The 12,034-nt window shown below is 46.6% G+C and overlaps 1 protein-coding gene across 5 annotated transcripts in view; it reads right to left on the bottom strand.

The window, feature by feature from the left end:
• kcnc3a (potassium voltage-gated channel, Shaw-related subfamily, member 3a) overlaps positions 1-12,034 on the bottom strand; it is a 59,408-nt gene that overhangs the window by 38,556 nt on the left and 8,818 nt on the right. The window lies entirely within an intron of this gene.

Genomic DNA, 12,034 nt, shown 5'->3' on the forward strand with positions numbered 1-12,034 from the left:
CACACACAGACACACACATGTGCATGTATACAAATGGAAACACACAGAGACGGTGAGCACTCCATGAGTGTGTATGAGAGCTTAGATAAACTTTGGTGCATTGATTCTTCTGCAGTGCTTTTCAGATGGGGGGGGAGACACAGAGAGAGATAGTCAGGCAATGCAACAGATAGAAAGAGCAGTCAACACTGCCCTCTGTTGACGACTAACAGTACTGCTTCTGTCTTTTTCTACGGCAGAAAAATCTCCATTCCTTCTGCTTGCATTTCTCCTGCATTGCACAAAGTCTGCACTACAGCACTTCAGTCATCTCCACTTCAGACTATACGCAGTCTCCCCCTCTCAAACACCGTGACTTTAAGCAACAGAACTGTAATCAGCCAAAGAATGTATATCCCACATGCACTGTTGCGTTGACCCTGGTGGTCAGCCAGTCAATACACTTTTAACCGCTAATCTCTTTTCATAGAATGACAATGCAAACACACTGCCTAAACACACACACACAGGTAGACACGCACGCACAACAACGAGTAAACGCACCAATTTTATTGGTGCTGTTAATGCACTACAACAGGTACCATAAATTATTATAGTCATACATGAGAGCGTAAGCATTCAGAGCTCTGTACAGTGGCTTCCATACGCACATAGTACAGACACAAAATACAGACCTACAGCTGAAACAAATAAAACCATGATTTGAGATTTGAAACATCACTTCTGGGACTAGAGGGAAAAATCTTTTTGTGCTGGATTCATGGCCTCAGTCACTGGAGGGCAGGCCGAGGTCTTCCTTTAAACAGTGAGGGATACTACACGGTGCCCTAATGCTCTTGTAATGTCAGTCACAATCGCTACTGCTCTTACAAATGTACCTGAGACGATGTTACTAACCCGTGGCTGTTACCGGTTGTACTTGGTTATGCTTTCACAGCTGTAGTTCAAGGACGGGTTCGGTTCCTAAGAATGCTGCTTCAAATGCAGCAATACTTTTGGAAACACAATCCCTGCAACCACATTTAAAACTGTTACAACTAAAAAAACCTACAACTGAAACATTTCCATAACACAGTCATTGCGATCGCTTCACTACAACCTTATAACAAAAGTGTTAATGACCTAATGACTCTATACTACCCACTGTACATTAATGTAATATCATCATTATTATCATCATTGTTATAACTGCCGGTATGAGTATTGACATGAACACAATGCTGCAGGTACAGCGGTGCCCTCAACGTAAAATCAATTAAATTCTTTGGAAAAGAAACAAAGAGCAGAGGAGTATTTACCTACAAATCAATATGTTAAATCCATCAGCTAAACGCATCTGATTAAATCTACAAAAGGTGTTTTTTTCCCAAACATGGGCCCTCAGAAACATGAGGTTTTGAAGTGATAGACAGGCTCAGTTTATATAATCACTTGGAAGTAAATCAATGCAAAATTACATCAAAAACCAATATTTGACATGTTTAACCTATGGACCGTGTGTGTGTTGAGAGAGTGATAGAGACAAAGAAAGGGAGAGAGAGGAGGGAAGGATAGCATAGACACACGAATGCTAGTGTAAATCAACCCTGCACTGAAGAAGAGAGAGAGAGGAAGAGTGAAAAAGAGAGAGAGGAGGGACAGAAGGAGGGGGGAGTACTCTTTACGCTAATGTATCGCCTGAAGCCCTCTCTCTCCCTCTCCCTCTCCCTCTCCCTCTCTCTCTCTCTCTCCCTCTCTCTCTCTCCCTCTCTCTCTCTCCCTCTCTCTCCCTCCCTCTCTCCCTCTCCCCATCTCCCTCTCGCTCCCTCTCCCCATCTCCCTCTCTCTCTCTCTCTCCCCATCTCCCTCTCTCTCCCTCTCTCCCTCTCTCTCTCTCCCTCTCCCCATCTCCCTCTCTCTCCCTCTCCCCATCTCCCTCTCTCTCTCTCTCCCCATCTCCCTCTCTCTCTCTCCCTCTCTCCCTCTCTCTCTCTCTCTCTCTCCTTACTGCACCATAATGACATGGACCAGCGGATACCCAAGGTGGAATAAGAGTGGAGGAGGGGAGGAGAAAAGGGGGGAGTAAAGGAGAGGGGGAGAGTGAGAGAGAGACGCTGTCATGTGCGCAACACAAAGAGCTCCGTCACCACATACAATGCATACGCCATAGATACAAACAGCCCTCAGCAAAGAGGCAACACAAAGACTATTTCTACTGGTGCATACAGGTAGCTCCACATCACATGCAGAGGTGCATGTGTATGCGTTTGTGCACGCAAATGTCTGTGTGTGTGAAGGTATGTCTGTGTGTGTGTGTGTGTGTGTTTGTAGTAAAACAGCATGCCGCAGTGAACTGATGGAATGAAAGTTATGGGGGAAAAAATATGAGTAAGCGTGAGGTGAGGGAAAAGAAAAAGGGAAAGGTGGGCAGTAAAGGAAGATGGGAAGGGAGATACGGAGGGTGATACAGACACGGATATCGGGGGATTGGATGCTACAGGGAGGCTGCGGAGAGAGAGACAGAGCAGAGAAAAGACACAGAGCGTTGGTGGCAGCACATTTTGCAGGTCCTGCTCCTGTTGTGCGTGTTGTGATTTGAGCAGTACCCCAGGTGACAGTGCTCACTGCAGCAGACTGTGGCAGAATTTCACCACCAGCTGACAATAAAGGCCTCTGGCTGCAGCAGACTTCCTTTCAGCACCAAGGACGAATCCTGCTCCCTCCCACTGCACATTGCCCTCCTACAGCAGGCCTCTGCTCCTGCCAAACAGTGACCACCCTTTTGCTGGTCGCCTGGGATCTCTGAAGCAGCCATACAATAACGGTATGGGGAGCAGTTTTTGCCAGGTGCATATATACAATACACTGATGTTATGCCTTAGCATTATGTTATAGTGTTTTATTCAGCTTTACTACTTTTTGTTCTCACCTTCTACAGCCATTTTTTGCAAAAGGTGGACTTAACACATGGATTGCAATGGCATTTATAATCATGACCACCATTTGCAAGCACTGCAAGCCACCTAGTTAAACCATTCCGTCCCATGGCGAAACAAGAGAAGCAACGAGGGAAAAGATGCATCACTGCCACCGCTAACAGACAATTACAAGGACTAATCCAGATTCAGATGTGCTTTTGGAGGTAGAGGTCAGTCAGAGAGGTGTAGCGTGCCACTGGAATAATGAATTACAGCCCCGGTGCACCTGCGCTGTATTGATCACTGGCGCAGCGTGACGAGCATGATGCAATCCCCCACGGGAGCCATCTTGATCGTCAAATCCATCATGATCCCCTTGGCCGCGCTCATTTCTGAGATTCGAACCCCAGCGGCTGCGATCCGCGTTCCGGGCTGCGACGGCGCGCCCGTTTGACGCAGCGGGGCGAGCTCACTTTGCTGGGGAAAGGCTCCACCTGGTGGCCAGGTGACGGAGTTTGGGAGAGCGAGAGAGTGGGCTGAAAAGGCCCACCGGAAGAGGGGGTGGAAGAGGAGGCAAGCAGAGAGTGTGGGAGCACCCCGCTGAAAGAGAGAGACAGAGTGTGAAAAGGAGAGGAGGGAGGGGTACAGCCCGCGACTAAGGAAGAGAATAACATCTAAATGTACTGAAGCAATGAATATGAAACCTAGCATACTGTTTAATCAAAAACAGAAATAAAAACGAGGTGAGCATAGGTGAAAAGAACCAGGACGCACACATGTATTAGAGACATACCAGCTAACTGGCCTAGATGCTTGAACTTTCTTTTAATGAAGGGAGTAAGCCTGATCACTGTTATTCCTTCTAAAGAAACACGGTACTTTACAGAACGGAAATGACTAGAGCTATGGACAGATGTAGCGTAAGAGTTGGGGGGGGGGGGGAGTGCAGGGGGATGCAGGAATCCCCAGGGCAGGACAGCATGCGGGACGCAGGGCCAACAGCACAGCCGTCTGGAGGATGAACAGGAAAAGCACAGGGGCAAGCTGTGCCACGGCCCCAGCAGGGCCCCGGACCTGGCAGGACACCAGAGGGACAAGAGAGAGCCAGGACCCAGCCATGCAGAGGGGACAACACGCTCACCCAGAATACATCGGGGGGACAGGGGGAGAGCAACCCTCTCCAGCTTTATACACTGAAGAACAAGTAGAAAGCAACCCTATATCTGGCAATTATACACTGAAGAAGAGGGAGAAAGCAACCCTATATCCGGAAATTATACACTGAAGACGAGGGAGAAAGCAAGCCTATATCTGGAATTATACACTGGAGAGCAGGGAGAGTGAAACCTCACCCAGCGTTATACGTTGAAGAACAGGGAAAGAGCAACCTCACCCAGTATACACCAGGGGATGGACGGAGAATACACACAACCAGTATACACCAGGTGACTGACGGCCCTGCACAGACTAAGGAAGGGGTGAACAGAGGGGGCTTCACTGAGCTGACACATTGAGCTGAACTGAAGTCCCCATAAACACTGACACATGCCCTCCACACACATTCTAATTACCCATAGTAACAATGAGGTGTAATGGTTTGGGACCTGGGCTTGTAACCCATATGCTGTGTGTTCCAATCTCGGGTGTACCACTGATGTTGCACCCTTGAGGAAGGCACTTAACCTCAATTACTCTTCAGTGAATATCCAGCTGTATCAAAGGAATATGCATAAGAAAAAGTGTCACCTTTGCTAAGCAGATGATGCATCGTAACCAAGGAGAGAAAGGATGGGAGTACGACATAACGGTAAATGAGTGAAAAAAGAGAAGCTTTGGGAGAGCCACAAGAGTGTGTGGGTGAGAGACAGCCCATTGTTGAGTGTTGAGTGTTTTGTAGTTGTGAATGGTGGATCGCTTCCCATTGAAAAAAACAACAAATCATTGAGAAGAACTTGACTACAATTCCCTGTGAAGGACTGCAGCAAAGTGCTTCTAACGCCCACCTCCCTCGCTCTGTGTCTCTGCACCCTTCCCTCTCTTTCTTTCTTCCTCTCTCTCTCTCTCTCTGTCTCTCTCTCTCTCTCTCTCCCTTTCCCTCTCTCTCCCTCTCTCTCTTTCTGTCTGCTTCATACACATTTCAAGCAATCACTCAGACATATATAGGCTCAGACAGTGACACGCAATCAGTGCGTTTATATAACCTGGCTCATTCAAGAGTAATGAGGATGTTATAGCGATGTCCCTCTCTCCCCCCTGGGTAAAGAGAGACTCAGTTCCTTAGTGAGTGAACATCCAGAGTAATGGGCTTGTTACTGACTCTCTAAGAACCTTTACAGTAGTGGGTTTCTACTGATTGTGTATAAAACTTTACAGTAGTGAGCTGTTACTGACTGACAGTAGCGGGGCTGTACTGGCTGTGTATAAATCTTTACAGGAATGGGTCTGTACTGATTGTGTATAAATCTTTACAGGAATGGGTTTGTACTGACTGTGTATAAACCTTTGGAGTAATGGGCTTGTACTGACTGTGTATAAACCTTTGGAGTAGTGGGCTTGCACTGACTCTGCGTAACCGTTTACTGGTCATGCTTGTACTAATAAATCTCTCCCCCTCCTTTCAGTCCATCTGAGTATTTCTCCCCCCTCTCTCTCTCTCTCTCTTTTACCTGGATGTATAGCTGGAGTGGCTGTACTGTGCTGAAGGTGGCCAACTGCATGTGTTAGGAATGAAACAAATGTATGTGAGCGGTGAGCAGGATTTGGGTCAAATACGCAGAGGAGAGATGTGACACGAACTAGGAGTGGTACAACAAGCAAAAAACAGAGGAGAGTGGGAACAGAGGAGGGGCTATGAGGGATTTCAGGGGATAGAGGTATTCTCATGAGAACAGGGGGGCAGAAATAGCACAAGGAATGGAGGAGCGAATGGGAATAGGACTGGAAAATAGGACAAAAGGTAGGAATGTGGGTGGAGCACCGAGCAGGAGGCTGGGGGGGTGGGGATATGAATTCAGATAAGGGGGATGGATGGTTGAACCATAAGGAGAAATGCAATACAGGCCAGTTAGTTGAAGGAGCATAAAACAGAGAAACGTAACGTAATGCAACAGTAAGCTAATGGAAAAGACAGGAGTGAGTAGCAAGTGAAAGAGCGAATAAGACACAATGATATCTCTCTCTCCCTGTAATTCATGAATGAGAGGAGCAAGAAGAGGGGAGGTGTGAGGTGCACAAGACTTCTGTCATCTGCCACCCCCCCCCCCCCCCCCCCCGCCCCTCCTCTCTCTAGTCTCATGAATAATCTACACTTCAGCAAATAGAGGGAATCTATCCGTCTCAGCCCTTCTTCCTTCCGAAATGCTGCCGTGGCTACCCGTCTGCAGCTCCTCCTGCACTCTGTCTCAGAACCACCGGTGCTGACTTTGGCTGTCTTTGTCTTGAGCTTCCTCTTCTCGTAAGGAAAGTGCATTCTTGCCCTCTGCTGCGTTAAAAGCATTGCAGCTTGGTGCATACACACTGCACCGCTTTAATGAGCTGCACCTCTGTTTTATTGCACCTCAGTGAACTCCTGCACTGCTCTGTCCGCTGCAATCTACTGCCCTCTGTTTCACTCGGTCCGGAATGCGTCCGAGCCACTGCAGTCCCCTACAGCAGACACACACACACACACGCGCGTGCGCACACACACACACACACACAGATACACGCACACACACACAGGCGTTACGCTGAGGTGAAACGGAGAAAGAGAGAGGCTTGCAAATTTATTTTCTGCTTAGCATTCGATCCAAATCACTGCAGTATACTATGAACATTTGTCCTTGCAAATTCCAACCCCCCCCCCCCACACACCCCACCCTCTCCCTGCCCCCCCCCCCCCCCCCCCCCTCCGCTTACATTGTCTGAAAGCTAGTTTGGCAAAGCTGTCCTGCCTTCTCCGTTCTATTAGCTGCGATGACAGAGTGCCTCTCTCCCTTTGTCCTTAATCCAACTGAGAGGTTTGCCACAAAAAACTGCCTTGTAAGAGGAACTGGAAAGTCATGGACACACTCCGCAGATTTCCCCTTCCACCGGCCAGGCCGTTAAAGAGACAGACCACTGGTATTCCCAATGTCAGCCGGTCACCTTAGCATATACTATAAGCGGTGTAGACATCCCCAATACTAGTCTTGACATTAACAACAGTGCCACTCAAGTTGCCCACAATGGAAGTCTGGAGGTTTGCCCCGCAAGGGTAAAGCACGTGTGCAAGGGACGGCTCCCTCTTCTTACAGAGCAACAATTTAATGGAGTTTGGAGGTGTGAAGAACCCAGTGCTGAAGAAACTAGTTTTCCCAACAGATACAAGCGCAAAGGGGTGGAAGTGGCTCTATGTGCTGATGGGAATGTATGCTATTGGGACAAACAGGGACCTGATCCAGTGGAACCCCCAGTACAAGCGGCTCTTACATTTCCCCGTTAGATCAATCAGCTCAGAGAAAACCGTGCAGGGCCCGAACCTGCATTGCTGTCAGGCACAGTCCTCACCGCCACGGCTGAATGTGAACATCTGCCCTGTGCCCCCGGCCAACTGACATTACATGCTACACCACTTCACCCTCACACTTGCACTCTACAGGTCAGCAACACCCAAGGATCTGTCCCGCACTGAGGTCACGGAGGCATTCTGGCAGGGGTGCGAGGAGATGAGGGTCCAGGCCCCCAGAATCATCAGAACGCCACCAGATCCTGGTTTTTGGAACTACGCTCCTCTGCGCCAGCTTCTGCACGCCGCACACTGGTATTGATGTGCGTTTGGGTTCGTGCACATCTGCGTGTGTGCGTGCGTTATCCATCACGTGCGACGCTGCGGCCCCCAGGACAGACAATCTAGCATATCTAACGCACACTTCAAGGCACCCATTCAGGCACATACAAGCGCAGACAGCTTCCGCACACATGGACGCGTCACGCGTACAGAGGGCTGAGCAAACCTGCACTGACCCCGAGCGCACAGCGCCGTGCAGACGATCGCCACTCTCATGGAACAGATGCGATCTCCTTGCGGCAGAAGCGCTAATGACCGTGTGTCATTGGAATTGCACACATCTCACATAAAACAATACCCAGAGTCATATAATCATGCATCAGCTGGGATTATTTATTGTGCTGATATACTGGGGGTGAAATTCTCTGCAGTTAACTCTTTGCCTATGCAATGTTTCACTGCCTTTGATCGCAGGCAAAACCTTTCCCTGCATGAAATAAGACAAGCGATGCTGAGAAAAGAGTACTGCAGTTTTGTAGTGGACCAAGATTCTGTTTGTGCGGTCACATCAAGTACACACAGACATCAGAGATGGACAAAAATCAAACGTGAGACAAGTATCAAGCTAAATAATCAGCCTACTGCGAAAGGAGTAAGGGGATCAACAGTCTTACGCGGCTCACTGACACTGTAACGAGACGAGGGAGAGAAAGAGACAACAGAAACGCCTTATCTCCGTTCTTTACCCTGACGCTCAGTACCTTTGTGCTACTGCATTACTCATGTCTTTATTTCCTTCCCCACACAACAACCCACCCAACCTGCTCCATTAAACTCACACACACACACACATCTCACCACAACCCCCATAATTAAACATGCACAATCTCTCTATGACCCCTGCCATTAAACACACATACACACATCTCACTACAGCCCCCACCATTAAACACACACACACACATCCTGCCACATCCCTCACCATTAAACACACACACACATCCTGCCACAACCCTCACCGTTAAACACATGCAGACACACACACACACACACACACACACACACACACACGTGCACACACTCGCACTATCTCACCATGACCCCTGCCATTGAGCACACACACACACACACACACACACACACACACACACACACACACACACACACACACACACACAGAATCTCACTACGAGCCCCACCAGCATCGCTGGGCAGGACTGGAACCTTGCTGGCGTCATGGGCATGTGGCGGCTCTCCAATCGAATTTTATCGACATTAGACAGGAGTGTGCAGAATGGGAGACAGCTGTGCTGAGGTGGATATGGAAAGGCAAGGTCTGCGGTAAGGTCTTTCTCCTTCTTGTGAGACCAACAGGAAAGGGAGAAAGAGTCATGCTCAAACGAATAACCTTGAGGGTTCTTCGGTTTTTTTGTTGACCACCAGCAGCTCCCCTTTGTGGGGGACCTCTATATTCACTTTGAGCTGTGCAGTAAATAATTCATTAATGTGGTATTTCCCCTGTGTCACCTGTCATCACATTTTTACTGTCTTTACAGGTGTACATCCTCAGAGGCCGTCATGTGACCCCCCACCCTACCCCCAAATGTCCATACTGTGCCCCAATCACCAAATAACCCTAAACTGAAGTTGACAGGACAGGAGAGACTAGTCTAACATAATACAGTTGGGATGTGTGGAGAAATGTCAGGGAATGTGGAAAGGGAGATCAAAGCAAGGCCGTATTATGTGAGAAATTTAGGCAATGGAAGAAGAGCATAAAGAGCCAGAGAAAACAGTATTATAATAAAACAAAGAGAAGAAAGAGAGTAAAATGAAACACCCTGTTAAGGGTGAGTCAGTCCTATTTCCTCACACGATCATTTTCTGCTGGGTTCTGCACAGTCTTGTGAAAGCACGTGGAGGTGTTGGAATAGCTGGGGGGGAGCTCCAGTAAGCTGCAAATCATATTGGGGTTTCTGTGTTTTATTGATGCCATTATTTTGTGCCCTTTTTTAGTCTCAGTCTTTGGTTCTTCTGCCCATGTTAACGTTCTGTGCATGTTTTATATGTGCATGTGAGCATAATTATCAGTATAGTTTATTGTGTAGAATACATGCAGAGTGCTGTGTCCCCCACGATGTTAACACAGTATCACACGCTATCCATTGGCTAAGGAGGTAGACGGGTCTTTTGAAACAACAAGCAATGTTAGTTTAACAAATGTAATAAGACAGATACATAGGAATCACTGCCCCTACATAACTCTTTGCTGCTCAATTGACTATACATGCGAAAAAAGGCATTCACTATCAGATATGTGCTACCTGATCAGATAACTGTTATGGCACTGTGGGTGTTAAAGTGTCTGTGTTAGGCTGGTCAAGGCAGTCTGAATCTGATGCTGGTTTTTATTATTATTATTACTATTATTATTAGCAAACAGAAGGGGAACGCATATAAAATCAGTTTTGTAATATAAAAAGCAAGACACTCCAAATGTCTTTTAATATGGGTAATTTCACTATTCATATATTTTTTTTAACTTATGCCAAGTATTTTACTTATGCTTAAGCTTTATTCCCATTCCATTGCAAAATACATGTAAATCACGCATTTTAAGGTTTGTGTATTTTAAATAGTGGTTTAAAGTGGTTTAAATAGTGGTAGTGGTATTGAACTCCAGTTCAATATTTAACACATGGAATTAAGCATTTCATTTTTTAAACCTTATGTATGTGTTTTAAATGTGATTACTGCAGATGATGGCACCATGAGAGAAATGATAATGTTAATGTTAAAGTAAATGTAGCTAAAGAAATGTCATAATGCGTATTTACCCATGGCTGGATGACCACAATATGGCACTTGCTTTGGACAGTGTCACGGCGAGTGTAGCCTATCCAGGTAATGATCCAGATCAGTGTGCAGTTTGCCTCATGTGGGGAATGGCCCCAGCAGTGAATGGAGTAAGTGGAGTAAGTGATCAGTTGCCTTCTGAACTCATAATAGTAGTTAGAAATTCACTCACTCCATTTCATCCATTCACCCACCATTTGTTCACTCTTTCTTCACAGGTAGATGCTTTACACTTGGTGAACAAACTGACGAACAGGGAATTCTCTCCTCAAATGCTTTTTTCCAAATGAAGAATGAAAAACAATCACAATTAAATGTTAACATGTACAGTATCAGACATGCTGGTTGAGTGGATCAAAGGGACAGAGCTCTTAAATTGGAATCCAAGGTAAACTGCAACAGGAAAAATGACCTAACTTTCATACAGGCAGTATTGGGGGAGTGAGGCTTTATGACCCCCAGTATGAAGTCTGTAGGGAATGTGTCTGCGATACACATATGTGGATTATCACAAAACCACACGGGGACAGTTGGGAGGTGTTGATTGGTGCCTACCTTTGAATCTGATAGGTAAGTCTAGAGCAGCACCACTGAGCTTCAGGGTGAGGAAGGAGTGACTGTTACTGTGTTACCATTCTGCTTCATGAAGCCGCTCATCACCATTGTGCTCAGAGGCTACTCTGGTAATAGGAGGGGCTTTTCTGTTTTGATGGACTGCGTGTGCAGTTAGTTTTGCATGTGAATGGACTGAATTTGGTTCTGTTACACGACAATCCAATTCTGTATTGCGCTGCTTCAGCTTTGGCAATACTAGGGAAATGCCGTTTTTGGCATCTGTTTAAATTTCAAAGCGAAAGCGTGTCACAGGGGTTCCTACTACACAATCTCATCGACTATCTGGGCAGTCCACGAATGCTGACTGTGCATCTGAAGAGGAGCAAGTGGGAAGAAACCAGGAAATAAGGAGTGAGGGTGAGGGAGGTGAGAGAGCCTCACAGGCACAGTTACTCAGTCATGAGGAGAATATAGAGAAAAAGCCAATTCTGCAATGCAGCACCAGACACCAGCTAAGTCTATACACAAGATGGGAGGAATGACTGCAAGAATCTGTATACTGAGGTACACTGTACACTGACCTAGTCTGGGTTTGTCCCAGACACATTCTGAATGGGTCCTAGATGAGCATCAGCGTTTTAAAAAAGTCACACACACAGAGTTAGTATGACTGTTGTAATACTTTCTGGTCATTTGTTTGAACTCAGCATCTGAATTTACATATTTCAGAATAACAGAGTCGTTTATCATCCCGTCACTTGTGATTTATTACTACTCTTCAGAATACATACTAAATTAGGTGTTTTTGGGTCTGTAATTATTTATTTCAAAATATATTTTTGCTGTTCAAAAAACGAAGGTGGACATATTGCACTTGTAAACTAGTTGCTGGTAGACTAGTCACTGGGACACCTAAACCCTCATTATGCCTAATCCAGCATACAACTACAGAGCACCGTGGGTTTGGCGAAGCACTCAA

This window comes from Megalops cyprinoides, chromosome 19 (genome assembly GCF_013368585.1).
Source record: "Megalops cyprinoides isolate fMegCyp1 chromosome 19, fMegCyp1.pri, whole genome shotgun sequence".
NCBI classification, from domain to species: domain Eukaryota; kingdom Metazoa; phylum Chordata; class Actinopteri; order Elopiformes; family Megalopidae; genus Megalops; species Megalops cyprinoides.